The sequence below is a fragment of the Cavia porcellus genome, unplaced genomic scaffold, assembly GCF_034190915.1.
Source record: "Cavia porcellus strain 051 isolate PalLab524CR breed Dunkin Hartley unplaced genomic scaffold, mCavPor4.1 scaffold_3, whole genome shotgun sequence".
NCBI classification, from domain to species: Eukaryota; Metazoa; Chordata; class Mammalia; order Rodentia; family Caviidae; genus Cavia; species Cavia porcellus.
In genome coordinates, this window is record NW_026947486.1 from 53,184,796 (window position 1) to 53,205,879 (window position 21,084).

Consider the following 21,084-nt stretch of genomic DNA (forward strand, 5'->3'; position numbering starts at 1 on the left):
AGAAGAGTTGGAAAATTTGTTATTTTATATTCTTTTTTTAAGAGAAAAAAAAGAAAGGACATGAAAAAACAAAGCAGTAAAAGGGTACAAGTAATAGAGAATTTCAAGAAAAAAATATATACAGTAAGAAATCACCAGTTAATAGGTTACATATTATCTTCCCAGAAACAGTTGTCCAAATTACAAAATTAAAGCATATAAAGTGGACATTCATACAGTGACATTGTAGACAGTTCCATTCAGTGATTCAACAAAAGCTCAGTAATATGGTTTTCCATCCTACACACTCGAACATACCTGCGGTTATATCCCTTAGCCAACCTTCCTTTCCTCTTTTTTTTTTTTTTTTTTTTTTTTTTTTTACAATAACAATTAGACTTTTTGGGTTTTATTACTCCCGCGGTTCTTATTACTTTTTTTTTTTTTTTTTAAAGAGAATAAAACCCAACGTGACTAAGCAAAACAGAGTCAGTTAGAACAGAAGGGTGGGCATAGTACATGATGCAAAAATAGAATACCAGGTGATCAAAAGTGGTCACCATTGTGCCGCTTGTATTTTTAAACTGAGTTGCCAATATTATCAGATGTAATAGAATTGATCAAAACTGCAGAACAAGACCAATAAAACCTACACTGGAGACCTTACAGGACTTCAAAAAAAGGATAATATTCAAACCACAATGGGCATCATAGTATATCTTATTGCCTTCAAAGTGGTTGCCTATACCTTCAAACTTGATACTATCAAACAAAATAGAATATAGTAGAATCAGACAGAACAAGATGGGGAGAGCAATGCTGGGGTTCAAATCAGGTTAATAGGAAAACCAAGAAAGTTACTATAGTATGTCCTGCTATTTTTTAATTTAGATTTCCCTTAATTAAAAAAAAATGAGGGAAAATAGATTAACTTAAAAAAGAGGGGAGATTGAGATAAGAGAGGACATTGTAACAGAACAATGCAGGTCAGAACCGAAGAATTCAAATTCATTGTGTTTCACCACGAGATAATCTAACATAATAATAGTCGCCATAGTGCCTCTTTCCTTAAATTATTTGAGTGTAACTTCGTATGCTATAACATCAAGCACGTTAAGACAGCTATTCAAGAGAATGCAAGAATTACAGGATATTTAGAACCAGTGAACAGAAAACAAACAATGGTTTCTATATTATCTCTTTGCCTATAAAGAATTTTGTTTATACTATAGCAAATAGTGAAACATAGTAAGATACAACATGTTAAAACCAGTGGAAACAGATGTACCACAGGTTGATGGGACTGCGAAACAAAATGATATTAAATCAGCACTAGCTTTTATGTTGTCTTGTTTTCTTCAAAACAGTTTTCATACTATCATAGATGCTAAAATCGAACAACCCAGGTTAAACCCATTGCAATTAATGTGTGAAAACATTACATGACTTAAAAACAATATGATCAGGAATCATGATTACCACATACTTTTATGTATTATTACCACTTATTACACTAGGGAAACTATTCGATATTTATACATGTGAGTGTGATTTATTTCTCTTAGGAGATGCTCTCAAGCCGTGTCCATTTATTTATACATGTCTCAATGTGATCATTCTTTATAGCTGAGTAGTATTCCATTGTATAAAAGTACCACAACTTTTTATCCATTCTTCAGTTGATGGACACTTAGGTTGTTTCCAAGATCTGGCTATTACAAATTGTGCTGCTATAAACATGGGTGCACATATATCACTGTGGTATGATGCTTTCAGTTCTGGGAATATGCCTAGAAGTGGAATAGCTGGGTCAAACGGGGCTTCCAGTCACAGTTTTCTGAGAAATCTCCAGACTGACCTCCAAAATGGTTGCACTAGTCTACATTCCCACAAAAAGTCCAGGAGAGATCCTTTTTCCCCACAGCCTCTCCAGCATTTGTTGTTGGTGGTTTTCTTGATCTTGGCCATTCTTTCAGGAGTGAGAAGAAATCTATGTGGTTTTAATTTGCATTTCTCTAGTGACTAATGATGATGAACATTTTTTCATGTATTTATTTTCCATTTGTATTTCTTCATCTGAGAAATGTTTATTAATCTCAGATGCCCACTTTTGGATTGGGTCTTTGAATTTTGGAGGTCTATTTTTTTTTTAATTCTTTATATGTTTTAGACAGAAGTCCTTTCTCTGAGGGGCAGTTGACTAAGATTTTTTCCCAGTTTGTGGCTTTTCTTTTCACTATGCTGGAGATTTCTTTTCACGTGAAGAAACTTTTTAATAAGAGATGATCCAAGTTATTGACTCTGAGAAGTATTTCCCGTGTGGTTTGAGTCCTATTCATGAATTCTCTACCTACAACTATGTCTCCAAGGTTTTTACCCAATTTGTCTTCCAATAGATTTAGTGTTTCTGTTTTAATATTTAGGTCTTGGATCCATGTACATTTTATTTTAGTACATGATGATAGACATGGATCTAGTTTAATTTTCGGCATATGGAGAGCCATTTTTCCAGCATCATTTATTAAAGAGACTGTTGTTCTCCCAGTGAACATGTTTGGCCCCTTTATCAAAGATAAGGTGGTTGAGTATTTTTGCAGTTGTGGTTGTATCTTCTAATCTATTCCACTAATCTTCAGCTCTTTTTGGTTCCAGTACCATGTTGATTTTACTACAGTTGCTTTGCAGTCTACCTTCAAGTCGGGGATTGTGATCCCTCCTGCCTTGCCTTTGCTGCTTAGAACTGTCCTTGCTATTCTAGGCCTCTTCTCGCTCCAGATGAATTTTAGGAGTGATTTCTCGAGTTCTATGAGGTATGTTGATGGTATTTTTTATCAGGATCGCATTGAATCTGTATAAAAGTTTTGGGAGAATGGCCATTTTCAAATACTTATTCTTCCTATCCATGAACAAGGGATGTTTTTTCCATTTTCTGAGATCATCTTCAATTTCATTTTTCAGTGTATTATAAATTTCCTTGTACAGGTCTTTCACTTCTTTCATGAGAGTAATTCCTAGATATTTCATTTTTTGATTGCTAGAGTGAAGGCTGTGTCTTCTCTTATTTCTCTCTCTGTGATTTTGTTTTTAGTGTATAGGAATGCTATTGATTTTTGAGTATTAATTTTATATCCAGCTACATTACTGAATTTATTTCTTATATCTAGCAGCCTTTCAATGGAGTTTTGGGGATCTTCTATATAGAGTATCATGTCATCTGCAAATAATAATGGCTTAACTTCTTTATTTCCTATCTTTATGACTTTTATTTCTCTCTCTTGTCTAATTATTCTGGCCAGTATTTCCAGTACTATATTAAATAGGAGCAGTGATAAGGGACATCCTTCTCTTGTGCCTGATTTTAAAGTAAAGGCCTTCAATTTTTGGCCATTTAGTATGATACTGGCTGTTGGTTTGTCATAGATGGCCTTTATTATATTGAAGTAAAGACAATCTATTCCAATTTTCTGCAAGGTTCTTATCATAAATGAATGTTAGATCTTATCAAAAGCTTTTTCTGCATCTATGGAAATAATCATTTGGTTCTTACTTTTGGCTCTATTGATATGGTGCATTGCATTGATTGATTTACATATATTGAACTATCCCTACATGCCTGGGATGAATCCCACTTGGTCATGGTGTATGACCTTGATTATTTGCTGGATCCTATTTGCCAATATTGTATTGAGGATTCTGGATCTGTGTTCATTAGGGAGATTGGTCTGTAGTTCTTTTTCAGTTGGGACCTTTTCAGGTTTTGGTACTAGAGTATATTTGCTTCTAGGAACGATTTATGAAGGATTGCTTCCACTTCAATTTTATTGAAGAGTTTGAGAAGTGTTGGAATTAGGTCTTCTTTGTATTTCTTGCAGAATTCTGCAATGAATCCATCTGGGCCTTGGCTCTTCTTTGTACATAAGGATTTAATTATGTTTTCAATTTCTTTAATAGAAATTGGGTTATTCAGTAGTTTTACATCTTCATGACCTAATTTGGTACTTCATATGCTTCTAGCAATCTGTCCATCCCCTCTGTGTTATCAAACATTTTAGAGTAGAGGTTTTCGAAATAGGTGTTGATGGTTTTCTGTATTTCTGTAGGGTCTGTAGTGATTTCTCCTCTTTCATTCCTTATTGCATGAATTTGAGCTTTTTCTTCCTTTTTTAAATAAGGTTGGCTAGGGGCTTGTTAATTTTATTTATTCTTTCAAAAAGCCAACTCTTTGATTCATTGATTTTCTGGATTGTTTTTTTAGTCTCCATTGCATTGATTTCTGCTCTGATTTTTATAATTTCTTCTCTTCTTTTGGCTTTGGGCTTGATTTGCTCTTCTTTTTTCTAGGTGTTTGAGGTGTAACATCAGGTTATTTATTTGTATTCGTTGTGTTTTCCTGATGTGTGAACTCAGTGCAATAAATTTTCCTCTGAGGATAGCTTTCATTGCATCCCACAGATTCTGGTAAGTTTTATTTGTGTTTTCATTTTCTTTTAGGTAGTGTTTAATTTCTTCTTTAATTTCCTCTGTGACCCACTAATTAATCAAGAGTGTGTTGTTCAGTTTCCATGTGTTTGTGGGAATTTTGTAGTATCTTTTATCATTAATTTTTAATTTCACAGCGCTATGGTCCAATAGCATGCAGTGGGTAATTTCAACCCCTTTGCATCTATTTAGATATATTTTGTGAATTAATATATGGTCTATTTTAGAGAATGACCCATACACTGCTGAGAAGAAAGTGTATTCTGTTGTTGGGTGGAATACTCTGTATATGTCTATTAAGTCCATTTGTTCACAGGTGCGATTCAATTATTTATTTGCTGATTATCTGTCTGGTTGATCTGTCCATTGGTGTCAATGGTGTGTTAAGATCTCCTGTTAAAACTGTGCTTCTGTTAACTTTTTTTTTTCATTTCTGTTAGTACTTGTTTTGTATAACTGGGTGCTCTGGAATTTGGTGCATACATATTTAAGATAGTTATCTCTTCCTCTTGGAGTTTTCACCTAACCAGTATGTAGTGACTATCTTTCTCCCTTCTGATAATTATTGGCTTGAAATTCACATTGTCTGTAAACAGAATAGCCACGCCTGCTTTTTTTTTTTTTTTTTTGGTGGGGGGGGTTCCTGTTGCATACAGTATTGTTTTCCATCTTTTAACTTTCAGTCTGTGGGTATTCTTTTGGGTTAGATGGGTTTCTTGTACACAATATATGGTTGGATTTTGTTTCTTGATCCATTCTTCCAGTCTGTTTCTTTTAATTGGTGCATTGAGACCATTTACGTTAATGGTTATAACTGTTATATATTTGTTTATTGTTGACATGTAATCTTTCTGCTGTTGCATCTTTATCTTTCAGTTCTGTTTAATTGTCTGCTTTGTTTAGTGGTTTTTTTCCTAAATGTATCTAGGCTGTCTTTCAGTATTCTTTGCAGGGTTGGCTTGGTGATCATGTAGTTGTTCAATTGTTCTTTGTCATGGAAGTATCTTATTTCTCCATCCATTTTGAAGGACAGGTTTGCATGGTACATCAGTCTAGGTTGGAAATAATTTTCCTTTGGGATCTGAAATACTTCACTCCGTGTTCTCCTTGACTTTATTGTTTGTGCTGAAAAGTCTTCTGTGATAATGATAGATTTTCCTTTTTAGGTGATCTTCTTTTGTCTCTGACAGCTTTTAATATTCTATTCTTTTGTTTGATTTCTGGGATGGACATTATTATGTGTCTGAGTGTAGTTTTATTTTGGTTATGGCTATTTGGATTTCAATATGCTTCATTGATTTTGATGTCAGTTTCCAATCTCATGTTTGGTAAATTTTCAACTATTACTTCTCTAAATATCCTCTTGATATCCTTTATATTGGCTCCTTCTTTTTCATTTTTCCCTATCAACCTTATGTTGTTCCTCTTTGCGTCATCTTGCAGGTGTTGAATTGTTATTTCCTGATTTCTTGTTAATTTTAAAAGATCTTTCCTTTCCTGTTCACTGACTGCAATCTTGTTTTCGAGCTCTGAAATTCTATCTTCACATTCATTGAGGCAGATTTTACAACTTTTGATGGAATTTTTGATGTCCTGTATATTTCTTTGCATCTGCTTTATGTATTCTGTTTGTTTCTTATATTGTTCATCCAGAGATTCTTTTTGTTTAGTTCCTCCAGTTTTATAACTGTGTCTTCTTTAGATATGTTAAGCATCTCCTTCATTTCTTTTATCATTTCTTCCTTTACCTGAGAGATTATTTCTAGTTTGAATTCCTTTAAGGCTTTGCAGAGTTGCTTCTTGATTTCAGTTACTATTATTTCAGGTATTTCAGGCATGTGGCATATATTTTCTTCTATACACATGGCTCCTAGGCTTTCTTGGGATGGGCTGGATGTTTGAGATTGCATTTTGGTTTTTTCATTTTGTCATTTTCCTATATTTTCGAGCTTCAAGTGTTCCAAGTGAGGGAGAGAGGTTAGGCAGGCTGGGACAGAATTCCCTGTCCCCTTCCCTGACTCACTGATCTGGACAGGAAGCCGAGGCCTGGTCCCCAGGCGAAGAAGAGAGTTCTGCTGTGCTGGGACGGTGTTCCTTGCCTCCACTGGATTTACTCATCCCCACAGGAAGCCAGGCCCTGACCCGTAGGCAAAGAAGAGAGCTCCCATGGGCTGGGGCGGAGTCCCCTGCTTCTGCTGTACTTACTTGCCCTACAGGAAGCCAGGGCCTGCCCCCCAGGTGAAGAGTTCCGCAGGGCTGTGGCTGGGTTCCCTGCCTCCCCTGAACTTACTCCTCTGACAGGAAGCGGGGGGCCTGGCCCCCAGGCAAAGAAGAGAGTTCTGCGCCTCCGCTGGACTCACTCGTGTGACAGGAATGTTATTTTATATACTTATGATTAACATTGTGTATATTCTTATAATTAACATTTTATATTCTTATAATTAACAATGTGAGGGTTTTCCATTTTCTAAATTTTAACTAATAGTCATGTTTTAAAATTTATTATTAAGTATTTCATGTAAATTTGAATTAGAAGATTTATTGTGATTTCAATTTGTGTCTCCTTTGTGATGTTTTGCATAGTTTCAACGGTTTAATGACTGAATCTTATATCATTAGTATTAATCTCTTCTCCATTGTTGGTACAAAATACCTGACACTCATGACTTATAGGAGAAGAAATTTATCTTGGCTTATCCTCCCAGAGTGATCAGATGGCTTTAAGGCAGAAATGGCAATGAAGATGTCCGTGGCTGAAAAAAGCTGCTCAGACTATAACCAGTATGAAGGAGACAGCAATAGTAAGAGCAAGCAAGCAAGCAAGAGAGAAAGTAGGAGGAGGAAGAAAAATAGGATGAGGAAAGAGAAAGGAGGAAGGAGGAAAATTAAAGAAGAAAAAGGAGAAGGAAAAGAAGAAGAAGGCAATAAGAAGGAGCCACAGATAAGGATATGTTCTCCAGTCATTTCTCCTTCAACCAGGCTCCACCTGCTAAATTCTACTGTGAACTCATGAAAAGACTAATCCCCTGATGAATATTACACTCACATGATCCAACCACTTTCTAAAAGCCCCACCTCTGGACACAAGACATTTGAGGAACATTTCAGATCTAAACAATGGCATTGTTTTGGTGACCTTTCCGTTGAAATGTTTTCCTGTTTTCAAAATTGAGTTGTTTATTATTGTTTAATTGAAAGTATTTGTAATATTGTCAAAATGTAAATCTAATATCATACAATTTTAAAATATTTCCTCCCAATTTTTCACTTTGTGTTTCCCAGCTATGTCCTTCTAGGGGCAACATTTTTATTCTTCATGAAGTCCAACACATCAAATTTTCTTTTATCACTTGTGAATTTGGTTGAATATGTTTAAATAAATGTTAATTCAAAAGTTCCTTCATAATTTGGGTTATTTGTGTATGTTTGCAAATATATAAGAAGGTTACTACAGAAATGTATTTCGTCATATGGGGAAATCAACTGAATATGATGATTGTATTTTCTGGATATTCAAAATGCAAAAATTTTTAAAAAGCAGATAATAGATTATCATTTAAATTGCCAAAAGACCATAGATTATGAACTTTATCCATGCTTTTAAAGGCTAAAGAATCTCTGTGCTTAGTGCTGACGCCCTTTAGCTATTTATCATTTTATTCTCTTTCCTGCCTCCCAGCTATTATTCGTCAATCCGATTCCTTCCACTCCTATTTACCATTATGATATCATCTCCTGTTATATGCTGTCATGTAGTTGATACTGCAGTTAACCCATTCTTGACCTTAGAACACATCTCAGCTCCTGGAATTCAAATTTTCTCTATCTGATCCTAATTACATAATGGATCAATGCTTGAGTTCAATGGATTTTATAAGACTTACATTTTTCCTTAAATCCAGTCTCTAACAAAACTAACAATGTGAAATCAAGGTTATTTTGATGGCATGTATTAGGAAAAAGTACCCACAGAGAGAAGGAAAAGATAATTCAAACATTGTCAAGAAAAACTGAAGACTAGTTTATTAGTTTGTAAAAAGAAATAAAATAAACCCATGTAGATTGCACATAGAGAGAGTCCACATTGGTTAAAGAATGATATAACTATTTGCAAATAGAAAAAAAAAATAAATGACCTGTCAAATAAGGATTACCTCTCTACATATTAATAAAAATACCAGAAACTTTTTCAGGGGAAACAAGAAGCAAATATATAAATAAATATTTAATTCAGACATTTTATAGAAATAAGCATCAAGTCTGAAATAATCCTTTGGTTCTCATGAAAAATGAATAAAATATATTGAAAGTAGGCACTCAGATATTACAGTTTATGGTTTCCTTTTGGCCAAAATGGGATTCATTGGTGGATTAATTATACTTTTTATTCTGACTGCTGAGATATAACAATGTTTAGGTATCAAAAAGCCATAAAACCAGGCAATATTCAAGTGTGTCTACATGTTTTATTTAAAACTACCTTCTCAATTGGATCAATTTGTCTATGCATGTTTCAAGTTTATGTATCTTTATGGCAGGGTAGTGCACCATTATGTATAAATATCACATTTTCTCTATCTGTTACTCAGTGAGTTGACATATACACTGTTCCCAAAATCTAGTTTCCCTTAATTCTGAGGAAAGACAGTTTTGTCTTTTCATTTGTTCATTTTTTCTTTGAAATATAGAGTCATTTTTTCTATGACTTTTACTGACTAACATTTTGGCCATTCGTTTAAGATTACGATGCACAGTTGATTCACTATTGTTATTTGCTAATTATTTTTATGAAATTTTGCTTTATCTTTTCATAAAAGTAAGAGGACTGTTCTTTATGCTTTCTTTTTAAAAATTTTAATTCAAAGAAAAAAAACCAAAACAGTAAAAGGTACAAGTAATACAGAATTACAAAAAATAATAAAAAGCAAGAGACCACTAGTTAACAGATTACATATTGTCATCTTAGAAATAGTCCGAGTTAAAAATTAAAGCATACAAAGTGGACATTCAAACAGTGAGACTGCAAACAGTTGTGTTCTATGATCAAAAAAATTAGTAATATGTTCATCTATCTTACAAACCTAAACACACTTGCAGGTGTATCCTTTAGAGCACTTCCTTTCCCTATCTTTTTTACAATAAAAAATACACATTTTGGGGTTTTTTAATCCCACAGTTCTTATTAATATTTTTTGGAAGAGAATAAAACCAAATGTGACAAAACAAAGCAGAGTCAGTCAAAACAAAGGATGGACATAGTGCATGATGTAAACACAGAATACAAGGTGATCAACAAGGGTTACCATAATGTCTCGTGCTACCTTAAAAAGAATTGCCTATATCATCAGGTATAATAAAATTGAACAAAACAGTACAGAACAAAACCAATAAAACCCAAATATTGGAGACATTATAGGACTTCAAAAGAAGATAATAGTCAAACCAGAATGGACATCATAGTGAATCCTATTACCTTCAAACTAGTTTTCTATACCCTCAAACTTGATACAATCAAACAAAAAAGAATAGAGTAAAATCAGCCAAAAAAAGATGGTGAGAGCAATACAGGGTTTCAAATCAAGTTAATAGGAAATCAAAAAAGTTACTGAAATATATTCTACTATTTAAAAAAAATTCCCTTAATTAAAAATAATAAAAAAATAAATATTTTTTGTAAAAAGAGGGCGATTAAGATAAAAGAGGATCAACAACATAACATTACAGGTCAGAACAGAACAATTTAACCAACATAGTGTTTAACCACAAGATATCCAGGCATAAAAGTAGTTACCATAGTGTCGGTTTCCTTGAAATATTTGAGCATAACTTTCTACACTATAGCATGAAATATATCAAGACAGTGCGAAACCATTCAAGAGGATGAAAGTATTACAGGGTATTTAGAATCAACAGACAGAAAATGAACAATGGTTTCTATATTATCTCTTTGCATATAAAAATATTTGTTTACTCTAGCACATATAATAGAATCCAATAAGTTAAAACATGATAAAACCAATGGAGACCGAATAACAACAATTGGATGGGACTGCAAAACAAGATGGTATTAAATCAGCACTAGATATTATGACGTTTTGTTTTCTTCAAAATAGTTTTTCACATCATCACATACAATAAAATCAAACAACCCAGAGAAAAACCATTCCAATTGATGAGTGAAAATTTTATAAGGCTTCAAAGCAATATAATGGGGAATCACGATTATCACATACTTTTATGTATTTACATCATTTCTTACACTAGGGAAACTATTCGGTATTCACATGTGTGACTTTGATTTATTTCACTTATGAGTATGGTCTCAATCTGCCCCCACTTATTTATTTATAAATATCTCAGTGTGATCTTTCTTTATAGCTGAGTAGTACTCCGCTGTATAAAAACACCACAATTTTTTATCCATTTTTCAGTTGGCGAACACTTAGGTTGTTTCCAAGTTATGGCTATTAGAAACTGTGTTTCTATAAACATGGGTGCACATATATCACTGTGGTATGATGCTTTCTGTTCTTCTGGGAATATGTCTGCAAGTGGAGTACCTGAAACAAATATGAATTCCAACCCAGGTTTTGAGAAATTTCTAGACTGACCTCCAAAATGGTTGCACCAGTTTCCACTCCCACCAGCGGTGCAGGAGAGTTACCTTTCCCCCACAGCCTCTCCAGCATTTGCTGTTGGTGGTTTTCTTGATCCTGGTCATTCTTTCAGGAGTGAGATGGAATCTCAGTGTGGTTTTAATTTGCATTTCTCTAATGAGTAATGACGATGAACATTACTTCATGTATTTATTTGCCATTTGTATTTCTTCATCTAAGAAATGTGTATTCATCTCAGATGCCCATTTTTGGATTGGATCTTAGAATTTTGGGGGTCTGATTTTTTTTAAACCTTTATATGGTTTAGAAAGAAGTCCTTTGTCTGAGGGAGAGTTCACTAAGATTTTTTCCCAGTTTGTGTGTTTTCTTTTCACTATGCTGGAGATTTCTTTTCACATGAAGAAACTTTTTAATAAGTGGAGATTCCAGTTGTTGATTCTGGGAAGTATTTCCCATGCAGTTTGATTACTGTTCATGAATTCTGTACCTATCCCTATGTCTTCAAGTATTTTACCCAATTTTTCTTCAAATAGATTTAGTATTTCTGCTTTAATATTCAGATCTTTGATCCATTTAGATTTTAATTTAGTACATGGCAATAGGAATGGTCTAGTTTTAGCTTCAGAGAGCCAGTTTTCCCCACACCATTTATTTAAGAGACTGTCATTCTTCCAGTGAACAATTTTAGTTTAGAGACAATAAAGCAAAACAATAAATGCAATCAAAACAAAGCAGTGAAATTGGTACAGAACTTTGAAACAGAAAAATAGTAAAACAATGAAGGCTACTATAGTATATCTTGCTATCTTCACAGTAGTTGTCCATTCTATCAGTTATCGCAAAATCAAACCAAACAAAATGGAATACACCCAATCAAAATAAAACATTGAATAAAAGAAATCAATTGATTTGTACAAAAAATGAAAACATTGGATTTCAAACATAGGTTAGACGGAAATCGCCATATTAGCTAAATTGTGTACTATTATCCTCCCAATAGATGCTCAGACCACTAACACGAGGCTTGAAAAGTCAAGCAAACAATATAAGCATTCAGTTGCTTTTTGTACTGCAGTTGCTATCAACTCAGCTTGTACTTTGAACTACCCACATAGTTTGAACAGCTTATCAGAAAGCCTGGCTAGTTGGATTCTTGATGGGCTCCTCCATGTTCCAGCATGCCTGATTCTCAAGAGGTGCTATCTGACTTTTCTCTTTCTAGGTCCCACTTGGCTTACCTATTTGTTTTTATATTTAAGTATGTAGTTTCCTAAAAAATCTGAAACTATGTACCATAACATAATTACAACTGGAAGCTATTGGTCAGCACATTTATCACCAAAGGAGACATGTGAACATTGTATAAAAGAAAAAAAGAGCACTATCTACTCTCTCGGTACATTTGTATTTTTACACTGAAGATCTATAGAGTCTGGAAAATAGTTAAATATTCATGCTTGCTTAACTCAGAAAAGATGATAAGAATTAAATTCATATTAAATTGTGCATGAATAAAATAATCAGATACTTTAAAAACCTTGAAAGGGAATTATATGCATAGAGTTTTCTACAGTGTATAAGATGAATTTATATATTTTTTCAGTATAAAAACTGTTTTTTGATGACTTATATTCAAAACATAACTACCATTATGACTTTTAAAATTCAAATATAAACAATATAGATTCTATAATTCAAGATAAATGTGATCAAACCCTGTCTCCCAAATAATTCTTTACATCTATCAAAAAATGAAAACTGCAAAAATAAACTATAATAATTTTGGTGAATCATCAAAATAGCACATAAACTTTAGGAAGTTTTTTCAGTGAATCAGATATGCTAAACTCAAACCTGCTTCAAAGGCATAAAAACAAAATCTTCCATTTTAGAATTTATTTATTTTTTTATCTCTATAATATTTTCTTTTTTATTTAAAGAGAAAAAAAGAAAGGAAATAAAATTAAAAAAACAAAGCAGTAAAAAGGTACAAATAATACAGAATTTCAAGGAAAAAATACAGTAAGATATCACTATTTAAGAGGGTACATATTGTCATCTTTGAAATAGTTGTCCAAATTATAAAATTAAAGCATGTAAAGTGAACATCGATACAATGAGATTGCAGACAGTGCCGATCAATGATCCAACAAAAGTTCAGTAATATGGATTTCCATCCTACACCACTCAAACATATATGCAGTTCATCTCCCTTAGACCACCTTCCTTTCCTCTCTTTTTAATAATAATTACACATTTTGGGTTTTTTTACTCCCACAATTATTATTATTTTTTGGAGAGAATAAAATCTAACGTAGCTAAACAAAACAAAGTCGTTTAGAACAAAATAATGGGCATAGTACATGATGTAAAAATAGAATATCAGGTGATCTAAAATGGTTACCATTGTGCCTCTTGCTATTTTTTTTAAAGTTGCCTATATCATCAGGTATAATAGAATTGATCAATGCAGTACAGAACAGGACTAATAAAACCTACACTGGAGACCTTACAGGATTTCAAAAGAAGATAATAGTCAAACCATAATGGGCGTCTTAGTGGATCTTATTGCCTTCAAAGTGGTTGCCTATACCCTCAAACTTGATACTATCAAATAAAATAGAATATAGTAAAATCTGACAGAACAAGATGAGGAGAGCAACACTGGGGATCATATCAGGTTAATAGGAAAACAAATAAGTTACTATAATATATCCCACTACTTTTTAATTTAGTTTTCCCTTAATTGAAAAAAATGTAAGAAAAAATAGATTAATTTTTAAAAAGGGTGGGATTGAGGTAAAAGAGGACATTGTATTAGAACAACACAGGTCAGAACTGAACAATTTAAGCATCATTGTGTTTCACCCCCAGATAATCTAACATAATAGTAGTCACCATAGTGCCTCCTTCTTTGAATTATTTGAATATAACTTCATATACTATAGCATCAACCATATCAAGTCAGTCTGTAGATATTCAAGAGAATGAAGAAATTACAGTATATTTAGAACCAGTTAACAGAAAACAAACAATGGTTTCTATATTATCTCTTTGCCTATAAAAATTTTGTTTATACTATCGCATATAGTAAAATATAGTAAGATAAAACATGTTAAAGCCAGTGGAAACAGGAGTACAACAGCTTGATGCGACTTCAAAACAAGATGATATTAAATCAGCACTAACTTTTATGATGTGTTGTTTTCTTCAGAATAGCTATTCGTACTATCACAGATACTAAAATCTAACAATCCAGGTTAAAACCATTGCAATTAATGAGTGATAACATTATATGGATTTAATCTATAATACTTTCAACTCTACCACCAGACACTGATTACTCAGAAGGTGAGGAAGGAAAATGAAAAATAGTGGATTATATACTATTGTTCCAATATTCTCCATGTTATTTGAAGATGATCAGGGAATGAATTCCTCTTCTTTATATGACAGATACTGCCAAAATCATCAAGCAGATTGCCTCTGATATGCACAACAGCAAGTTTTCTAAATTGAAAAACAGAGAACATGATAGTAAACTTCCATTTACTACAGACATCATATCAATGCAGCTTCCTCTCTACCAATTTTTTCAACTACTAAAAACAAACTGTTTGAGATTTCTGTAACTGAACTGCCTATTTTAAGGCAATTCTTAAGATAAATGCATATTTTAACATATCTTATTAAGCAATGTTGAAATTCAAAAGTTTATATTGTCTTTCTACACCCTACAGTCAATCACACGTACCTTCTTTTTTATTTATTTTTTAAAAAATTGTTTTAATTTTTTTAGGGAGGCAGGAATTTGAGCCACTGAGATAAATCCCCAGCCCACACATATCATATATATATATATATATATATATATATATATATATATATATAGATAGGTAGATAGGTAGATAGATAGATAGATATAGATATAGATAGATAGATAAGAGGGATTTTTCAATGATTTATCTGGGCAGAACTGCAGAAGCAGAATTCAGTCATTAAAAAATTTTATGTAAGATTAGGTTTTAGCTTATGTCCAACATACTACGTTAGGTTAGATCATTATTTGGATATACTCAAAATAAGTGAAAATGTTGTTTTCTCAATGATCATTTTTCAACCTACCTGCTAGCACTCTCAGTTTAAGTAATCAACACCAGCAGTTTCCGTGGAAAACAAATACAGAAAATCTCATGTCATCAAACAATGAACTAGACTAAATATATCAAACACAGCATTTTTCATTTCACTAAAAAGAACAGGTTCAGTAGAGCATTAAAAAAAACGTATTACCACAGAGACAGTTCTATGCCAGCATGTCAAACCTGAAATATCCATGTTACTTTTCCAATTCATGTGTCTCACAAAATCCTTCTGTCAAGGTTACACTCCCTAATAAAAGATGCAAGTTAATTCTTATCTCCCCTTCTCCAACAATTATGAACGAAATATCAATATCCAAGGGATGATCGAATTAAGAGCTATGAATTTGCAGGCATAATATAGTTCTTGATAAAAGATATCCAAGTATGTTATCCAATGTTCCTCAAAATACAAAAAAGTGGATAGCTTGTATATACTGCAGGACTTGGTCATCCTATCTCTAGCAGCAATAAGTTTGTATTTTATACCTGTAGCTTCTGTGTCCTTTATTTTTTGATTTATACTGTTTGTTTGTATTGATGTTTCACATTTCAATCATTCATTTATTAACAAAGAAAATTCTAGTGACTTCAATTAAATCTGCAATACATGTGCTTTGAGTTAATGATGAATAAGAATAAATTACTTGTCAGAATTATTATTAATATATTACTCTATAATGAATATTAGCATTAGGAATCTAAGGAGAATTTTTTAATACCTAAAGTGTATTAACTTGTGTGGCAAAATTGTCATAGAAAACTAAAACACCGATTTTAATTTCCTCATACATTTCAGTGGAAAGGGTTATTTCAAAACTTTTTAAACAGTTAAAGATCATAGAGTATGTGTGTAGAAGGCAAAACCTCAGTAAGGACAATTATTTTTATTAAAAGGTCAGAAGATACCATATTTTCTTTTAAAAAAGTTTCTCTTTACTTCCTCAAAAGTAATTACAATCAAAAGTATATTCTTTCTTGTACCAAGATGACATTGTTGACTCAAATTCCAAATGTTAAATATTTTAAATTCTGTATTCAGAAGAGAGGATAGTTTTTTCACTGATTCATTGACATGCTCAGATCTAGTAGTTCTTTTTGACCCAAGAATACATTTGCAAAACCTAAAACTAGGATAAAGTGTGCAGCCTGGACACATATAACTGAATAAAGTTAAACAGCTTACACCAAGGTCAAAGTTATGTTACCAGCCATGGCCTAACAGGGTGAATTGCCATCAATAAATAGTCATCAAGGGCCTTTATTGATATAATACACAAGAGATAGTAAAATTTCCCCATGATTTTCATTCTAGTAAATGCATTCAATGAAAGGAACTCTGGCTACTCCTTGGTCACCTCAGTTGGCTTAGAAACAAGAAAAATTTGAAGTGGTGGCCTTTTTCATAGGCTTATTTATGCTGGGGAAAGATAAGTCATCTCTCACAAATTTTGCAGATTGGCACTTAGGAAGTAATATGCAACTGACTAACCCACCCATAGGCCAGTTAGACCAATAATTTTTTAAATGTAACCTCAAAACCTAGTGTTTAATTTATTTCAACAAACATTTAGTTAGCTTCTTTAAAAAATGTGGTAAGTATTATATATATTATTATAAGTATAGAGGCCTTAAGTTAAGTGTGATCTTGTACCTGAAAAAAATCACTGACTGGCGGAGGAAGGCAGGCACAAATAATAAAAAGGTAAAAACAGGATTCTTTAACATCACAAATTAGAGACTGACTATAAAGAAGACTATAAGGATTAGATAGATGGAATGTGGAGCAAGGTTGGAAGAGAAGATGACATATACATTTTGGAAAAATATGCAGAATAAACTAAGGCAAAGGGATATGAACATATTTCTGAGACATCTACACAGATATGACTACAGTGGTTTTTAATTACAGAGTGGTCTAGTAAGTTTTTGCTAGAAATTTTAGCTTCACCTTTGTTTGTGTATTAATTTATTACTTTCCTTGTGTTTTAACTATAATGATAGTGTTATTTTTCACAGAAAATATGTTTTATCATACTTTTTACTGTGTATTGGGCTAGCAAACTTACCCTAATAAGTCAGTGAGAAAAGATAATTCACTGACATAATGAAACATCCAAATTTTTAAATGAAAATTTAAAATTAATTTCACTATAAACATCATCAAGGAGATGTGACACCTATATCAAACTGCCAGAAACACTAGAAAATTAGAGGAGGATCTTCTTTCTAGGACTATCTCCATGGAAACCCAGTAAATTCTGGAGCTGATTTACCTTATTGCTCACTGTGCCCCAGAAAATTACCCATCATCAGCTGGATAACAAAATATTAGGAGCAAGTTTCAACTGCACTTTATACACCATGAGCACAAGATGTCATGACACTTGATTACTGATTGTAACAAGATAGCTATCTTGAGAAATGGTAGAAATATTTTCATCAGTCACTGCTGTAGGTCTTTTGCAAAATAGTATGCTTCCTGAGCAAATTAATCTATATTTTTTCATCTGTATAGTTATATAACCATTTTTCATCTTTTTACATCACATTACATTTTCCAGTCTAGGGAGTAATGTGGAAATTGACCTAAAGCTGATGCAGGAAATAATTGCTGGAATGTCTCTATTAGTGAGCTGGTATAAAGATTGCCATGCTATCTGCCAAAAATATCAACCTCTGATGGTGTTTTTAGAATGTAGCTCTTCTCGTCTCCAAGTTATTCTTTGTACATGGTTACAGAGAGAAAATGGACATTATCACTAAAACTATTATTATATTAAAATGAATAATTTCAGAAATTCTATGAGGATAACGATGTTCAAAGTGTTTAGGAATTTCTGTAGAGGAATTAAAATTTTTCCCTCAAAGGAACTAATATTTGAAAGGGAAAAGAATACACTCAAATTTATTGATTACATCAGAGGGCTGAGGATGGAGGATAGATGTAGGCAAATTACACATTCAAAATTTGAGCTTGGGTGTTACGAGGATGAAGCTAATATTAAAATATCTCACTAGCATCAGCAGTTGTAAGAGTTGAACTCAATAAGCATATTAGTGAAAAGAAATGATTGGCAGAAAAAACTTTAATGCTTATTTTATGATGGAAATATGGAATAATATAACAAATCACAATTGACAAATGTCATTTTAGAGAAATGGATAAACAAAATGTGGTAGAGCCATATGATAGAGTATTATTTAGACATAAAAAAGACTAAAATAGTAACACATGCCACAAAATAGACAAACCTTGAAAAAGGCCAAGTGAAAAAAGTTAGGAAAGGCCAAATATTATATGATTGGGAGATACGAGGAAAAAATAATGAGTAATCTTTTAATCATGCATAAAGTTTCATGTGAGGAAGTCACGTTCTAAAATTGGTATTAATTATACAATAAATTATACAATAGTGCAGATAAACATGAAATATTATAATGATGAATTATATGATACATAAATTAATTTCCAAAAAGCTGTTATTAAAAGTATTTCATTAGATTACCTCATCACAGCCCTGTAGACCCATAGGTATTGTACTTTCCCTATCGTATATTCTTCAATTAATTCTACCTCATCTCTTTTCTCATTCCTGCTCCCAAACATTTTAAGAGAACAACACTTTCCATAGACATGCAAGGCAGCCATGTGGAAAGAACCTACAGTTTTTAACAAAATTTCAAAGAAATAATAACCTGGAATGAGACCAGCAGTTGCTGTTTCTTATGACAAACATTCCCTTTCATGGACTAGTGCTTTAAAAGCACAAAAAGCAAGCCTACTTTTGTGGGCCTGGTTCAGTTACTGTAATACCACGTATACTCCTTGGCATCTATTTTACAATTCTAAGTACTCACTACCACATGACTACACCCCTATGTCACTGTGTCTGTTTCATCACATTCCCTTGCCAATTTCCCATGATCCTCTTCTGACAGTTACACTTTCAGCCATACGTTTGCCGACCACCAACTTGCCTTCTGCCACACAACCATGGACACTGCCTGCTTTGCTACGAACAAATTTGAAGAAAGTGGACGGTTTCTTGAAGGGTTCAGAATCAGTATCAACAAAAAACAGCAGAATCCATAAAAAATGTTCATTGGGGGACTATCCCGTGATATCAGTAAGCAAATTCTTCTTGCATATTTGTCTCTTGTTGTGGAAGTCCGAGATTCTGTGATCAAAACTAACCCAGTCTCTGGAGTATCAAGGGGGTTTGGATTTGTTCTTTTCAAAGACTATGCTACTGTCGAAAAGATACTCCAAGTAAAAGAGCACCAACTGGGTGGCAAGAAAATAGAGTTTAAACGGGTTCGAGCCATACAATCTCCGTCTTTTCCCAAAAAGATTTTTGTCGGTGAGTTGAACCGTCACATGCCTGAAGAAAAGGTCAGAGATTATTTTAGTGTATTTGGAGAGATTGAGAAAATTGAGCATCCGCTGTATCTAAGAACAAAAGAAAGATGAGCTTTTGGTTTCATCACATATACTGATGCAAACTCAGTGAGGAAACTGTTAGAAACTCGATTCCATCTAATTGACTCCAGGTGGTGTGAAGTCAAAATAGCTTCCCCAAATCAATATTTGAGGCCACAGCACCAACTGGGAAAAGATACTCCAGGTGCTGGGTTAAGTAACTGTGGAGCAGGAGTCAGCTTGCAAACTGACCCAACGGGTAACGCAGCCAGACAAAGTGCTTTTGGAGCAAACCCAAGTGTTTTCTTTGGTATGGTAGGCGGTAACAGAAGCCTTCCTACTATGTTTATTTCTGTCCCCTTTGTGGATCCCAATGAAGGATATAATTTCTCTCATCAAATGTACGGAAATTTCCAAAACGTTTACAGTAATCAGCTAATTTTTTATCACTGTGTTGATTATCCTTTCGAATACAGCTATGGAACTTATCGATTAAGACCTGCATTTACTAGTTATGATGTACAAATAAACCAATCTATTCCCTTTGATAGTGGTTACCAGAGAAATTATCAGCCATTCTAAGTCCTGAGGATGAAAACTGAAAAAAACACTGTCTCCTGGAAATGAAACATTATATTATTTATATGAAGTGACTGAATGACTATTTTGACTTTGTTATTATTTCTTCTTCAGCTATTTCCACCTGATTTTTAAGTGTCAATTATTTCCTCATGAACTTTTGACACAGGAGCTTCTACTCGAGAACACAAGGACTTGAGACCTTGGTTTAATAAAAAATGATCAATGTTCACTGAAAAAAAATGTTTACTATCTTTATTTCTGAGTGGCTTCTAATTTGACTTGGTGTTCTCTTTGTGTTCATTTTAGTGATGGTAATAGGGGAATTTTTGATGGGTCAGATACCTTTTCTTCTTTTCCTTTCTAGGGTGTTGAATTTGGATTAGGAGTACCTGGATGCAGAGGAGGAGAGCTTAAGATTTCTATATTTTTGTATATTTAATTAGTTCCTTGCATAAAGTTCATTTCACTAAGGCCTATCTAAATCAGAATCAGTTCAGTACAGGAGATTCAGAAAGTGTCTCTCTAAATGTAATATGGTTATGAACTATGTAAAATTTTTCTAATTGTGATGTGGTATGACAGGCACAGACTAAAACATGTCTTGGGAAATGTTTCAATGTAAAGGAATGGGTAGGCCTTTGCCAATGAGCTGTGCTAAAGGGAAAGACCATGCAAACGGACCTACAAAAGTATTGAAGAAAGATTTTAATATGTACTGTTAGATGACAATAGAGATTTTTAGAGTGGAAACAGGGTGCACATGAATGAAAAGAGAAGGAAAGTGGTACAGAAGTTAAGCATGACTAACAACAAAAAATATAAATCATAATTGTGAACCGTGTATATAATTTTAAATGTTCTA

At 33.2% G+C, this 21,084-nt stretch overlaps 1 pseudogene; it reads left to right on the forward strand.

Annotated features, from left to right (window-relative positions):
- The first annotated feature begins 19,214 nt into the window (after positions 1-19,214).
- LOC100725034 (heterogeneous nuclear ribonucleoprotein D-like) lies at positions 19,215-20,222 on the forward strand (annotated as a pseudogene).
- The last annotated feature ends 862 nt before the right edge of the window (positions 20,223-21,084 follow it).